The sequence below is a fragment of the Urocampus carinirostris genome, chromosome 13 (genome assembly GCF_059441175.1).
Source record: "Urocampus carinirostris isolate Australia breed hairy pipefish chromosome 13, RoL_Ucar_1.0, whole genome shotgun sequence".
NCBI lineage: Eukaryota > Metazoa > Chordata > Actinopteri > Syngnathiformes > Syngnathidae > Urocampus > Urocampus carinirostris.
Window position 1 is genome coordinate 32,249,164 of NC_142361.1, and position 16,555 is coordinate 32,265,718.

General features: G+C 40.7%; 2 long non-coding RNA genes across 2 annotated transcripts; one reads left to right on the top strand and one right to left on the bottom strand.

Annotated features, from left to right (window-relative positions):
* The first annotated feature begins 13,774 nt into the window (after window positions 1-13,774).
* LOC148354352 (uncharacterized) lies at window positions 13,775-14,927 on the top strand. The gene is made up of 2 exons (XR_015852562.1): window positions 13,775-14,155; window positions 14,552-14,927. It is a non-coding gene; the product is annotated as an uncharacterized LOC148354352 (long non-coding RNA).
* Window positions 14,928-15,010: 83 nt separating this feature from the next.
* On the bottom strand, window positions 15,011-16,348 carry LOC148354353 (uncharacterized). Its single transcript, XR_015852563.1, has 2 exons — window positions 16,195-16,348; window positions 15,011-15,477 (listed from the first exon to the last, which is right to left on the bottom strand). It is a non-coding gene; the product is annotated as an uncharacterized LOC148354353 (long non-coding RNA).
* Window positions 16,349-16,555: the final 207 nt, after the last annotated feature.

Below are 16,555 nucleotides of genomic sequence, written 5' to 3' on the forward strand. Positions count from 1 at the left end.
TCCATTTTTCTTCTTTATGCAACATAATACAGTAATCCCTCGGTTATCGCGGTTAAAGGGGACCCAAACCACCCGCGAAAAGTGAAAATCCGCAAAGTAGCGACGCCCCTTCAAAAATGCTTAAAATTGTTTTTTTAATTGTTATTATTTTATTTTATTATTAATATTTTTTAGACCCACGAAGCTCTGAACCCGCGAACGTGGAAACGCGAAATAGCGAGGTCCCACTGTAATTCGTAATATAATGCATCAAAGTAAGTGAGCCGTTTGAGAGCCAGCTCTCTTTAATGAGTTGAGCCGAAAAAGCCGGTTCTCTAAAAAGAGACGGACTTCCTTTCACTACACAACTCGAACTCGTCTGACTTGATTGATTTGCCGTACCCATAATTGACAAATTTGCGTTTTTACGTACAGATTTTCTTGTACGTCGCACACGTCTTAAAATGCATAATAAACATACTTTGTACGGGAAAAACATACAGGTTGACAGGTATGCATGTCACACCCGGTCTGCTCGATGAAATCTTTTAAACTCTATTCGATGCGATACCAGGGCCGTCTACATTATATAAAAAACACTTCTCATCCCAGCCACCGCTTTTTGGAACTGTTGCCCTCTGGCAGGCGCTACAGGTCCCGCAAAACAAGGACAAAGAAGCTCAGAGACAGGGACATCAAGAGCCTAAATGAGAGCACAAAACTGTGAAAACATGTCTTGTGACTCATGTATTCATTATTTCTTTTGCTGTATGTTGTTGCATGAAACTGTGAAAATATATACATTGTGAGCTTTTTTTTTTGTTTTGCTTTGCTGCTCAATATTATTGCACTTCTTTTCGTTGCACTATTTTTACGATGCACTCATCTTTTTTATCAAAGGACATTGCACAGTTATTATGACTCAGGCCTATATAATATATATATATATATATATATATAATATATATATATATATATATATATATATATATATATATATATATATATATATATATATACGTATATATATATATATATATATACGTATATATATATATATATATACGTATATATATATATATATATATATATATATATATATATATATATATATATATATATATATATATATATATATATATATACATAAATATACTCTTCGTTTGTCAGTCTGTCAACGAACCTCTGCCCCGCAAGACGTGGGTTTTGACTCGGTCCTGTTTCCTGTTGGCATTTGCTTCCGGTACTGTTACCGTTTATTTTTGTCCTGTTTAATATCGGTTTCCAGTTTCGTTTCCGTCTATTTTTGTCCTGTTCATTATCCTCTCCAGTTTTCGTTCTGGTTTGTCCTGTTTTATTTCGATATCGTGTTTCATTATCAATCCTGTCTGTCCCCTTGTGTCCGGTATCGACCCCATCCGTCCGATATCTGCTCGGACAATTGGTATCGATCCCGTCGGCCTCTGGCTTCCTGTCATTCCACGCCAGCCTGCTGCCTAACATGCATGACTCCCCATTTCCCGTTAAATAAAAGGCTTGTGTGAGAAACATCACGCGTTTGGGTCCTGATCCTGTTCTGGTTCTTGACAATATATTATATATGAAATTGATATATATGAATACCAAAGGTGTTTGTCTTGAATTATTTATTTAATAGCGGTAAACAAAAACGATTTGCATTGTTTGTCAAATAATCTTTTTTTCATTTTTTAATTTAAATTTTTTTTATTTATTTTTGTTAAATAAATTCTGCTATGTAATTTACCCTCTGAACACTTGTAAATATATGAGCCCAAGACCAAATGTGCACAATTGTTGTATATTTTTGTTAAAGTTGTTTTTTGAGAACATCTATTTTGATTATTTTCTTAATAAAATGTTTGTCTTTGAGTTTCTCTTGCCTATTACACGGTATTAGGGGGGAAAACTATTAATCAGCTTAAACAAATTGGTTTTAATTGCTAAACAAATTTGTGTCAGTATTTTATTTAAAAGCAGTCAACAAAAATCATTTGCAATGTTTGGGAAGTAATATGTATGTTTTTGTCACGACCAGAACGGAAGTAGGACCCAAATGCGTAACGTTAATCACAAGTTTATTGAGATATAGAGGAAAGGCAGTGCCCGCGATCCGGTGCTCGCTGGACGCGGGAAGCAAGCCGCTCACAGAATCGGAACGTGTTCCGAATGCGGAAGTGGATCTTCCAGAGCGGGAGATTATAGTGTAGTAGACGGAAAAACAGGTCGTCAGCCGGGACGGAAGATCAAAACGTGGTCGGGGTCAAAAACGGGTCGTAGCCGGAGACAAACGGGGAAATGAGGACCGGATGGGTGGAAAACAGGTGAAAAAACAGGACCGACAGGAGTGAGAGTCAAAAATGCTTGCCTTGTGAAAACAGAGGTTCGCTGACGGACTGACAACAGGCGAGTGAAAGGACTGAGCTTAAATATGACTTGTTTGTCATCATGACATGTTTTAACTAATTATGATGTGTAACTAATAAGATTTTTTGTGGGCAGTTGCGAATATATGAGGCCACAAGAACTGCGTTATCTTGTTAAAATGGTGTTTTGAAAATTTTGTTATTTTGAAAAAATATTTTTCATTTGACTTCCTTTTGCCTGGAACACTGTCTATTAAGGGCAAAACACAAGTAATGGATCAAAACACATTGGTTTAGATTCCAACAAAAGTATGCATGTAGTATTTTATTTAATAGTAGTAAACAAAAAATATGTGCATTGTTTGGCAATTATTCAAATTTGTGACAAATTCTGCAATATAATACTGTAGGCTATACACATTTCAAGTTCAACACAAGTAAATATGAGACCAACCCCATTGTGCACAAAGGTATTTGCAGTAAAACAGTGCTGCACAAATATTTTTTTGTCACGCCCCCCCCCGGAAGAAGAACGCCTCTTGCGCTCCCTCCCAAAACACTCAAGCTTCTTATCAGCATGATTTTGCTGAAATCTTGCTAATTGACACAGTACTTTATTTGGCTTCATGCTGTCTGCTGCCAACATTTTCATACTTAAAAATGGTCGCAGTGAAGCTGATTGCTACAAGCGTCGTTAAACTTTAAACTTGATTTAGCTTTCGGAAGATTTTTACTTTCCTCTTTATCCCCGTCTGTCTCCGCCTTTCTTCTCATTCTTGTTAAATAGTTTTTCATGGGGTCACTCGAGGGTTTGCAACATTTTATTTCCACTCTTCACTTTACATATTTTCAAAGCGCGGATGCTTCACCACCAAGTGCACTTTCTGTCAGTAAGAGCACTGCCGCCCCCTAATGTGTCCCGGTTGTCACGACGCCCAATTGGCCCTGCCCGTGTGTCACGGTTGCCATGGCGCCCAATTAGCGCCTCCCGTGGCAGCTGCAGCCTGTTGACTCCCTGTCAGTATTTAAACTCTGTCCTGTCAGTCCCCTTTTGTCGGTCCGTTTGTGAATCTCTGTTTTTACACGGCAAGCCCTTTTTCACCTTTTTCCTCCTGTTTGTCTCCCACTACGATCCATTTTGATCTTGACCACGTCTGCTCTCCCGTCCCGAATTACGACCTGTTTTAATCTCAACCACGTCTACTCTCCTCTCCTGGCTTTCGACTTGTTTCCGATCCCGACCACGTTTTTGCTCTTGACAATATATTTTATATAAAATTGATATATATGAATACCAAGGGTGTTTGTCTTCAGTTTTTTTATTTAATAGCGGTAAACAAAAAAGATTTGCATTGTTTGTCAAATAATCTTTTTTATTCTTCTTTTTTTTTTTTTTATAAATTCTGCTGTGTAATTTCCGTTCTGACGCGTTTTTTCCGTTCCTGACACCGCCATCGCTCGCCACGGGGGTCCCACGTTCAGAGCGACCTGATCCCCGCGACCAGCGATCACCGGATCGTGTGTGCACTCCTTTTCCTTCTTCCCAATAAAACTGTGAGAAACGTTACGAGAGTGGGTCCTGTTTCCGTTCTGGTCCTGACATAATGTAGGGCACAGGTGTCAAACTGCCGGCCCGCGGGCCGGATAAGGTCCGCGAGACAAAGCTGAGGGAAGCGCAAGAGAAAAACGAGCTGTAGGTTGAAATATGTCCTCTTGATGTTGCCAAAGCCAGGTGCCTCTTACAAACGCTGTACTTGTATTTCTTTCTCTCTCTCTTTCACTCTCTCTCTCATCCTCCGTTCTTCTCTCACCTATCTCTCTCTCTTTCACTCGCTCTGTCTCTCTATTTCTTTCTTTGTTCCTCTTCTTCTCTTTTTCTCTGTCTTTTTACTTTCTTTGGCTCTCTTTTCCTTTTATTTCCTTTTCTGTTTTTTCTTTCTCTCTTGCATCCCCCTCTTTCTCCCCTTCTCTCTTTCTATTTGGAATTATTTTTCTCTCTTTCTTTCCCCCTCTTTCACAATTTCTTTTTTCTCTTTTGTTTCTCATATTATCTCCCTTTTTTACCCCTCTCTTTCTTTCTCCCTTTCTCTTTTTTATTTGTCCCACCCTCTCTCTTTTTCTCTCCCTCTTTTTCTCTTATTTCATTCTCTCTTTTCTTTCTCCTCAATCTATTAGTCTTTCATTCTTTCTTTTTTTCTTTCTCCATTTCCTTCTCTCTTTCTTTCTTTCTTTCTTTCTGTCCATCTCTCCATTTCATTCTTCCTTCCTCATTAGTCCGGCCCCTGAGAGAATGTTTGTTCTGTGGTGTGGCCCCCGAGTTAAAATGAGTTTGACACCACTGATGTAGGGGAAGTGCCATGCAGTTTATCCTAGCGTAGTAAAAAGGAAAAATGTTCCAGAAGTCAAACGCGCCCCACTTTTTGAGAAACGCTGCAGTAAAGTCACAATTCCGTTAATATATTTATGAAAAAAAACACTTTGAAAGAGTAATTATGGTATTTATGGCGCTCTTGTATCTCATGGCAACACATTTTGGCCGCAATGAACAACAACCTTGAAATGTAATTGGAGCGCCGTAAACTGCCTGTTTGCTTTCGGATGAAAGGCGTATGACTAGCAAGCGGGGTGAAAATAAACGTGACTTGACTTTTGCAACTGCAAGTGTGAATGGAAAAAATGTTTTCTTCCTACAAGCTTCTATAAATGCAAACGATTCGAAATGACCGTTTTTAACACTGTATTACATGCTTTATGGGCGTACAAAATGGCTGCACAAAGTGTTTGCGTAATGTTCACATTTACTAAGACAAACGTTTTCCACGGTGGCTTTTCAATGAAATTGCACTATATTGTCATGTCTGTACAATAGAAAAAAAATAAAAAAAACATTAAATAACCAACAGAGTAAAGTTCTGCGTGTGAAATGTGAATCTTAACAGGAAGATAGACATATTTCCATTTTCCCCCCCCTTTTTTATTTTTTGCATTTTTGCAATATGTACAAAGTAAAGCATGCCTAATGATGTCTTTTTGACATCTCAGCGAAATGTAATATGTAAATACTGTCATGATTACTGATGTGACTCTTCTGTGTCCGCTCATTTGGCACCAACCGCCGCGGGTTCTGATTGGCTTCCTGTCACTATTTGAACCCAGTCCTGTACGTCCCCTGTTGTCAGTCCGTCTGCAAACCTCAGTGTAAACTAGGCAAGCCTTTTCCGACCCTGACTCCCACCTGTCCCGTTTTTGCTCCCGTCTGTCTCCAGCTACAACCTGTTTTGCTTCTGACCACGTCTGTTCTCCCGTCCCAGCTTTGTCCCCGACTACGTCTACTCTCCCGTTCTGGCTTACGACTCATTTCCGACACCGACCACGCCTTTCTCTCCCAGTCCTGGGTACCGCCCTGTTTTTCCATCGTTGACACCGGCATCGCTCACTATGGAAGATTCACTTCCATATTCGGATCGCAGTCGGAATCCGAGAGCGACATGCGACCCGCGTCCAGCGAACACCGGATCGTGGGCACAGCCCTTCCTCTCTCTTTCAATAAAACTCTCCTCTCCTGGCTTTCGACTTGTTTCCGATCCCGACCACGTTTTTGCTCTTCTATCCCGGCTACTGACCCGTTTTTTTCCGTTCCCGACACCACCATCGCTCGCCATGGAAGTCCCTCGTTCGGAGCGACCTGCTCCCCGCGACCAGCGATCACCGGATCGTGTGTGCACGCCTTTTCCTTCTTCCCAATAAAACTTGAGAAACGTCACGCAATTGGGTCCTGTTTCCGTTCTGGTCCTGACAGAACCCAGGTCGCAGCCGTCATAGCCGTCTTATCGAACACTTACCGCTGCAGATCTCACAAATGTATTAATCATACTGCATCACAGATTATTTCTTCTGGCTATTTTAATCGTAATTTAGCTAGGATTCGAGCTTGGATATTCCCACAAAAATGCAGTGGTTAGCACTGACATGCGAAAGGTTGCCGGTTCGAGACCAAGTGGAAACATTTGCTGGCCTGGAGAGGGATGGGTGCCACCAGGATGTACTTGCACAAGACACACCACAGGAAATGGTGCCCCTATAACCGTAGTGGATAAGGGATCCAACCAACCAAGCAACATTGTTTAGAAAATTACTGTGTCAGGAACCAGAACAGGATCAGGACCCAAACGCGTGACGTTCTCACACAAGCCTTTTATTTTACGGGAAATGGGGAGTCATGCACGTTAGGCAGCGGTCTGGCGTGGAAAGACAGGAAGCCAGAGACAGACGAGATTGATTCCAATTGCCTGAGTTGATATCGGACAGATGGGGTCCTTACCGGACAGGACGGACAGACAGGATTGATAATGAAACAGGATATCAAAAATAAACAGGACAAACAAGACGGGAATGAAAACTGGAGAGAATAATAACCAGGACAAAAATAGACAGGAACGAAACTGGAAATCGATATTAAACAGGACAAAATAACCGGAAACAATACAGGACAGGAAATATTAACACAAAAACAGGACCGAGTCAGAACCTACTTCTTGCGGGTCAAAGGCTCGTTGACGGGCTGACAAAGTAAGAGAGAGCGCATAGACGGAAAGCCAATCTGTTAATGAGCCGCAGCTGGCGCCACATAGGCGGGGCCAATTGGGCGCCATGGCAACCGTAACAGACTGCTAGAATGGACTGAATATTGAGTACTACAAACAATAATCATTTTAAAGCTGACATGTTTTAGGTTGATGAGAGATGTTAAGTACAATCGTATAAATACATATACGGCCTTATTATTGAACTCAGAGGACGTTAACACCTCACAACACAGCCCATTCGCGTTCGTCGAACTGTACGTAAAAGTCTAAACCTTCAATATTCTCAATTTGAATGGAATAAGTTGGTTGTATTATTAGAACTGGGAACTACTTAGTACTTTGTTGGAAAAACCCTTTTAGGTTCTTCAATGCAAGGTAGGTTTCTGTGGAGAGTGCAGGCCTTGGAGAGCGCCCATGCCCCAGTGACAACACCGTAACTCAAGATGAATGGTTACATTCATCGGCCTTCTTTATGGTTAAAAATGTGCCGATTGTGTTCCACGGTAAGAGAGCAAGCTGTTCTTGAACCCTCTAAATAGCTTTCCGTTTTCACCGATGCTAGAAGGCTGTGCTGGCAGCTGAGCTCAAATACTGCTGCTTGATGAAGGGGGGGTTAAAAGATATTTTTTAAACTGTTTTGATTTAAAAAAATAATACATGATAGACAGATAGAGACAAAAAATATAGACATCAATACTGTAGATAGATAGATAGATAGATAGATATCTAGATAGATAGATAGATAGATAGATAGATAGATAGATAGATAGATAGATAGATAGATAGATAGATAGATAGATAGATAGATAGATAGATAGATAGATAGATAGATAGATAGATAGATAGATAGATAGATAGATAGATAGATAGATAGATAGATAGATACTTTATTCATCATTGTAGGGAAATTCACATTTCCAGCAGTATCCTTGTGTTGAAAAATAAAATAATAAAATAAAAGATATAGAATACAAAAATACCCAATATAACATGTTGCTATAGAGTATTTAAATAGTGCTACAGAAAATACACACTGTAATAAAAATAGGGTAATATGCAAATGTGGGGGTGTGGTTTAATGTGGGCTTTTACTCCCCTGGGTGATGTTAAAGAGCCTCATGGCATGAGGAAGAAATGATCTCCTCAGTCTGTCCGTGGAACAAGACTGTGACAGCAGTCTGTCGCTGAAGCTGCTCTTCTGTTTGGAGATGATGCCGTGCAGTGGATGTGATGAATTGTCCATGATTGACCGCAGCTTTTTCAGTGCTCTCAGCTACAGTTGTGAGGCTGTCCAGCTCTGTGCCCACAACAGAGCCCGCCTTCCTCACCAGTTTATTAAGAAGAGAAGCATCCTTCTTCTTAGCGCTGTCTCCCCAACATGCTGCCGCATAGAAGAGGGCGCTTGCCACAACAGTCTCATAGAATATTTTCAGGAGCTTTTTGCAGATGTTGAAGGACGCCAGCCTTCTGAGGAAGTACAGTTGGCTTTGTCCTTTCCTACATAGAGCTTCTGTGTTGGCAGTCCAGTCCAGTTTATTGTCCAGCTGCACACCCAGGTATTTGTAGGTTTGAACAAATTCTACACATTCTCCATAAAAGTATATAAAGATATTGAGAGATAGATATGACATACAGAGATATAGACATAGAGGCATCAAGAGATGATAGAGACCTAAAGGGATAGATGGAAGGATAGAGACATAGAGAAATGAATAGAAATAATGATTTTCATTAGCCAGGATCCCAACGGCAGCCTTCAAGATCATCTGCAACATGGTATGTCCACTGCATGCTAGGTCGATCCTTCAATAAAGGTCACCTACAGCTCGACATGGGTGCAGCCTCCCCGCCTCTATTGTTCTGATGGTTGCAGCATGGCCAGGCTGTCCGTCCGGGTTGCTGCCTGCCTCGGCGGGGGCGCTGTGATGGGTGCTGTCCTCAGTTCGTGAGGGAGCGCAGCTTCAGATAGATCCTTGGCTAATGGCGGTGTCATGGATGGAAAAAACAGGTCGGTAGCTGGGACGGGAAAACAGGTCGGAGCTCGAGGCAAACGGGGAGATCAGGAACAGACGGGTGGTAAAACGGGTGCAAAAACAGAACAGGCAGGAAACAGGGTCAAAATGCTTGCCTTGTCACAACAAAAGTTCGCTGACGGACTGACAACCGGAGAGTGACAGGACTGGGCTTAAAAAAAGGACAGGGAACCAATCAGGTAGCCCGCAGCGACTGGCGCCAAATGGGCGGGCACAGGTGATCCAAATCAATAATCATGACATGTCCAAGACACAAGACAGGAAATAGTGTCCCTACTACCCTAGTGTGAAGAGATCCAACCAACCAACCAACCAACCAACCAACCAACCAACCAACCAACCAACCAACCAACCAACCAACCAACCGACAAACCAACCAACCAACCAACCCACCTATCACCTACCACCAACCAACCAACCAACCAACCAACCAACCAACCAACCAACCAACCAACCAACCAACCAACCAACCATCAACCAACCAACCAACCAACCAACCAACCAACCCACTTATCACCTACCTACCTACCAACCAACCAACCAACCAACCAGCCATCAACCAACCAACCAAACAATCAACCAACCAACCAACTAACTAACTAACCAACAAAACAAGACACAAGACTGGAGATTGTGTCCCTACGACCCTACTGTGAAGAGATCCAACCAACCAACCAACAAACCAACCAACCAACCAACCAACCAACCAACCAACCATCAACCAACTAAACAACCAACCAACCAACCAGCCAACCCACCTATCACCTACCTACCAACCAACCAACCAACCAACCAACTAACTAACTAACCAACAAAACACAAGACAGGAAATTGTGTCCCTACGACCCTACTGTGAAGAGATTCAACCAACCAACCAACCAACCAACCAACCAACCAACCAACCAACCAACCAACCACCTACCTACCAACCAACCTATCACCTACCTACCAACCAACCAACCAACCATCAACCAACCAACCACCCAACCAGCCAACCAACCAACCAACCAACCAACCAACCAACCAACCTACCAACCAACCAACCAACCATCAACCAACCAAACAATCAACCAACCAAACAACCAACCAACAAACTAACTAACCAACAAAACAACCAACCAACACCTTACGGTGTCCAAGATATGGTAACGTGGCTCAGGTACATTTTCTTTCTTTAATCCAAAAATGTGGCCCAACCAATTTTGTCATTGAATAGCCTTAAGCCGTTACGATATACCACATGTAAGTGGGGGCACTGAAAGTACCTGCATGCTGTTCTACTAATCCGCTTTTGTCGAGTGCAAAAAGCCTGGAGAAAAAAAAAAAGCCCAAACAGTCATTTCTCACTGAATAGTTTTATGTGACACTGTTTTGTCCCACGGATGGCGCCTCGCGGCACTCATTGTCACAAGTGTAATTCGAACACTTCTTTTCTCGCTGCAACAGTTACATTACGGTAAGCATTCTTCCTAGCACAACGGCAACAAAAGGCAACATTTTAAAAGCTGGGTAAATAAAGCTTTTGTGTCTTTGCTATCTTGCTTTATTCAACATTTGACAACCCGCAATTTTTTTTTTAAAACCACAGCTGACGTCTCCATTTTTGGGGTTATTTATCAGATTACTCTAACATCCGACCGGCTTTACTTTTGTCTCTTATGTTCCTTTCTGATTTTAAGCGCACGGACCAAAGCTTCTAATGATGCATTACAGGGTAATTATCCGTCTACTCGAGTTTAAAAGCTTATCTGAAGTAAACAACAAAGAAATAGAGCAAGCACAACAAACACGAAAAAAACATGTAGGGTTTCGAATTAACAGAGTTTTACTCTCAATATTTTTTTACTCTTAAAAAATAAAAATATACATATTAGATCAGCGTTTTTCAACCAGTGTGCCGGGGGACCTTAGTGTGCAGTGACACTTTATGAGGTAGCACAGTATATGTAATAACTTTTTTGTTTTATAAAGCTCTTGAAGATTATACTTCAAAATAAAAAAATTGCACGTTTTAAATATATATCTTTTTTAATTTGTCAAGAAACGGAGCAGGATCAGGACCCAAATGCGTGACGTTTCTTACGCAAGCATTTGATTTTACGGGAAATGGGGAGTCATGCAGGTTAGGCAGTATATATATATATATATATATATATATATATATATATATATATATATATATATATATGTGTGTATGTATGTATGTGTATGTGGTTTGAACAATCTTTATTGACACTTTTAACTGGCTTATGACTCGTTTCCGACCTCGACCACGCTTTGCTCTCCACATCCCGGCTACGGACGAGTTTTTCCGTCCCCGACACCACCATCGCAGTCCTGTCAATCTCCTGTTGTCAGAACCTCTGTTTATACAAGGAAAGCCTTTTTCGACCCTGACTCCCGCCTGTCCCGTTTGTCTCCGGTTACTATCTGTTTTGATCCTGACCACGTCTGCTCTCCCGTCTCGGCTTACGACCTATTTTTGATCTCTACTACGTCTACTCTTCCATCCTGGCTTACGACTCGTTTCCGACCCCGACCACACATTGTGCTCCCAGTCCCGGCTACCGACCAGTTTTTCCGTCCCTGACACCGCTACGGAAGATCCACTTCCGTGTTTGGAGCACAATCCGAGTGCGAGAGCGACTTGTTTCCCGCGTCCGCAGCCCTTCCTCTTTCTTTCAATAAAACTTGTGGTAAATGTTATGCAATTGGGTTCTGTTTCCGTTCTGGTCCTGACAGTGAACTCAATAAACACTGGGACAAAACGAATTGTATTTAAACTACGCTCAAGTGGATTTTTCAATCAGGCCAGAGAGTCTGTGTGCCCAGCGCCAGTACTAAAACTTCAATATCTGTACTCAATTTCATAAACATCTCAACGTCTCTTTCTAATTTGAAAATCATTTTAAATGACTCTGTAAGAAACGTGTCCTTGGAGCTTCCGTTATGATCTGACTTTCAAAAAAAGAAAGAAACAGAAGAAAAGAGTACTAATGTAATAAAGCAATGTAGGTATAAGGTCTAAGAGCCTTTAATTACTGAACTCTTGACACATTCTTCTTCTGACAACTATTCATTGATGTGTAAGGATAACAGTTTAAAAGGTTTTACGTGTTTCTATAAGCTCATGTCATGCTTCTTAATGGAGATGTTTTGATGATATAAATATAATTGCCTAAGCTGAAAAATCTTTCCTGCAATTTAAGTTTCTGACATCCGCAAAAATTTTAGATACAGCGTATGAAAAAAAAAGAAAAAAAGAAAGACATGCTGAATACTGTATATGTAACCGCGTTGTACCCGTCCCACCAAAGATCCACATTCACGCTGGACTGGATGATGAGGTTTTTATTACAGTTTCTGCAGATGAAATGAGTCACAACATTAGCTTCTCTGCTGGCTTTGACCTCTTTGATCTCGTTGGCAGCTCGCTCTGTAGACTGCCCAAAGCATATCAAAGAGATTTCTTTTCAATTTACATAAAATACATTTTAGAATATCACAATACATTTTTACATCCATTTTAACAAGATACTTTTAGAGATCGTATAGTGGTTTTTTAACATTTACAATGAATTCAACATATTTTTCTTTAGTCTGAATTTTAACCAACATCATCCTTTTTATATATACATATGAGAAAATAGAAATAAGAACAATAATGAGTATAAAAACTGATACAATTTACCTGCAGATTACTTGAGTCACAACATTAGCTTCTCTGCTGGCTTTGATCTCTTTGATGTCTATAAGGAGAATTAACATTTTAGTACAACAGAAACAAAACGAAAATAAATCCAAACAGCTTGACAACATCAATCACATTACTGTGCATGTTAAGAGATTTGTCAGCTGTGGTTATAATGTTTAAAATTATCTTTTTTTGTGGAGAACCAAAAGATGTGTCTTACCGTTGGCAGCTCTCTCTGTAGACTGCCAACAAACCGCCTCCCGGTCACATGTCAGAAGCCAAAACCAAACCCTACCACATACCAGCAGGTGGCACTGTTGGACTCATCATGCAGGACACTTACCAAAAACTATACACATATTTTAGCAGGAGTTTCAATAAAACAAAAGTTATTATTACACTCGTTACATATATATACAGGCAAATTACAGTTGTGTCAGAACCCGTACAGACGGTAGACCCAAACGCGTAATGTTTCATACCAAGCTTTATTGTGGAAGCGGAAGAAACTATCTCTGAGTCTGTTTTTGTTTTGTGTGCCCTGTAAGTAAACAACCAATGTAAATATATTCTGCCTGCTTCCTCTTTATAACCACATCTTCAAAGTCGTCTTGCCTTAAAATCGCCTCCTAAAACTGATTTTGAATTGCAAATTATTTTCTCAATAGGTTTTATAAAAAGGGTCAAATTTTAATTGCCGTTGTTTGTAATTTGTATTGTTTTCTATAAATTATTGTTTTAATAAATTGTTCGTTCTTTGGTTTGTTTTTAAAAGCATTTTCCCGTTTCTATACTTTCTAATTATTTTTTCATATGAAAAGCACGTGTTGACGTTGATAAAAAAAGTTACCTTCATGAAAACTAGTTGTCAAATGGGGAAGTTATGGTTTATTTTGAATATACATACATTGCCTTAACAAGGACAATGACCCGACCAATATGGCCGCCACGTACTCAAGCTAGCGGGATGCTACACCATGCTGACGTATTTGTGGAGGTGTGACGTCACAATTTTAAATTTCAGCTAACGACCAATCACGGCTATGTTTTAAAAAGTAGGCGAACCGTGATTGGTCCTTATTCGCAGATAAAGGCCCAATCCCATTTCTCTCACTCGGCCCTGAGAACCCTCCAGTGAGGTCCCTCGATAGAGGAGTGCCCTCCGCGAGTTGAGTGCAAAGTGGAGACGGTTTGGACAAGACTTGCAAGGTTCCACCCCTGTCCAGGAGATGGCGGTAATATTAATTGGCTGTAGACCTCAGTGACGTATTGGTCTACGTCACATGTAAACAACTTGAGTCTCAACCTGTGGTGTGTCAGTTGGAGAGTTCGTGCAACGTTAAAAATGCCCGCTACAGCTGTGTTATTACCGATTGCCTGAAAGCTCATCATCTTTTCCGTGTCTCCAATCAACGGGGGAGAAATGTGCTATACTGAAGACAGCTTCGGCGCTATGTAGTGCTGATTCATCTTTACAAGGTACGTACACTCATTAAAAAAAATGACCCGTTCGGTCAAATACAGTAAAAAGTTAACATACAATGCACGTTCACATAATACCTTATGTTTGTGTAGACATAAATGGCAATCTACTTATTAGTATCTTAATGCCATTTTATGACATATAGTAGGGGTCTTTAGTGTGTGACATGATGAAAAGTAAACACACACAAGAACAGTCCACCTGACCCTTAAGCTGACATAATATCGTCACCAAACTTCCCTGTACGACCCAAAAACCTTAGTTCATAAGGAATTTAATTCAAAAGAGTTGTCATTGGATATAAAAAAGGTAATTTCAACATTTTTTCATGATGCTTACATCATCTATGCCCACATTTATGTCTAAATTGTTTGTTATCTATTGTGTTCCAGAGTGGCTGTCCCATAAGCGTGGACAGGTTGGACAGGAATGTTCCCATCCTGTGCTTATGGTTCGATGTGAAGTCAAAACTCATTCAGGACTTAAGGTTGAGCAAAAAGGTCATGTGGGCCCTGCAGGAGCTGCTAAAGAGGGAACAGGGCCATGGCTGGAGGTCCTGATCTACGTGTACTGGCTGGCCCACGGTCTGTCCCACCGTGTGGTGTCACGGGTCTTCAGGGTTCCCAGGTCCACCATACACAGAATTGTCCACAGTTAATATGGAATAAATTGCCCAAAAGCCATGTTTTAGGCTTTGGAAGTCAGACCCACATTTGCATTCCGTGCTTTTCTGCATTACTATTCAATAAACATCTTTATTTTGAGTAACACCTTGGTGGTTTATTTCATAATGATGTGAGATACTGTGTGTAAACTATGTGACTGTTGGACAGAAAACAACTACAAATCACTCCAGTTGAAATAATAGTTTACTTTCAGAAAAACAAAATCACATTGGGCCGAAATACATAATAGTAAATAAATAATATGTCACAAATTGTAACAAAAATATACCAATACTTCCATAAAGCTGGAAAACACAAACTGGAAGTTCATTGAGTTCTTAATAAAATAAAATATTTTCCTTTTATAAAACAAAGGGAAACATTGCAGGGATGTCACTGTTCTGGAAATTTGTCCACGAGCTTCCCAAAAAGGACGGGAACCGCTCAGTTTTGGCCACAGTTTCCTCGAGCCTTTTCCTCACTCCGGCAGACTCCGCTTTCAAAAAGTCAAGGAGTGTATCGTGCTTCCTTTTTTTTCTGGGTGATTTGGGGTTTGGCGCCGGATTAGAAGATGCCAACGACGTGCCCGTTGGTGTGGATGGCGTGGTAGCTGTGATGGTGGCCAGCTCTTCCACGGGACGTTCTACATTGGCCTTTAGGTTGGGTGGAAAAAACAAGAATTACTTAATGCTTGTGTATTGCACAAAAACAACTGTGTATAGGATGCTCAACAAGTTGATGTGAGAAATTATAGGATGTGTTCTGGATAATTATTTGATAGTGAATAGATACACAAAATTGACATGTTATTCTTATGGCTGTAAGAGCCTTCTATTGGCCAGCATCACATATGCTTTAGAATTGTCTCCACATTTGGACAACATTTTGAGAAGGTAATTAGTTTACTTAATATGTGTTTACAGAGAAGGCAGTGGACTGTGTGATAGTAATTTGTTTCAACTGTATTTCCACGTGAAATTCGGAGACATTACTCATAATGCATAATGAAAACAAATGCATTCTGATCTCACATGAAATAATCATATTGTAAATAAAACACGACAGCCGAAATTGTGACTATGCTCCTTTAGCGACTGGGCATGTAGATGTAAAAAGCACGACTCGTTTAAGATACAAACAGGGATGGGCTGAACCGTGGTTTTCTGCACAGTTATCCTACTTTACAGTTTGTAGCGTGAAGATTTTTTTTGGGCAGCTCCCTCGGTAGACTTGTGCACTTCGTAAAGTAGCGATTTTGCAATGTTCATGTTTTAACGCGAAAATACGATTTTCTATTGCATTTATGTCTAACTAAGATATCTCAATACATTTCGTTGCAAATAGATGCGCGGTTGTGGAAAACTACTTACATTTGTGCGGTTCCTTTCCGGGCATGTTTGTTGATATTGAGAATTCGCAAAGCCTTCTGGGTAGTCACTTCGCTGCCAAGTGAGGTCGAGAGCCCCCTCGGTCTTGAAGTGGTTACGACATGGTTTGAGGGCACTTCTGCCTCGGTCTTGAGAGTATCGGTACACACCCCATTTTCACGTGAACGCGCAAACCGAGTGACTAGGGCACATAGCGAGTGAAAGTGCGAAGAATGGGACTCAGCCTTAGTCTTTATGGTGTCATCTTCATGTGACAGCATTCTCAAAATGGCTGCCCCCTGGTATGGATGAAAATAAGTGGATTTTCTTAGTCTATATTCTAAAAATATAATTATAATCGCAA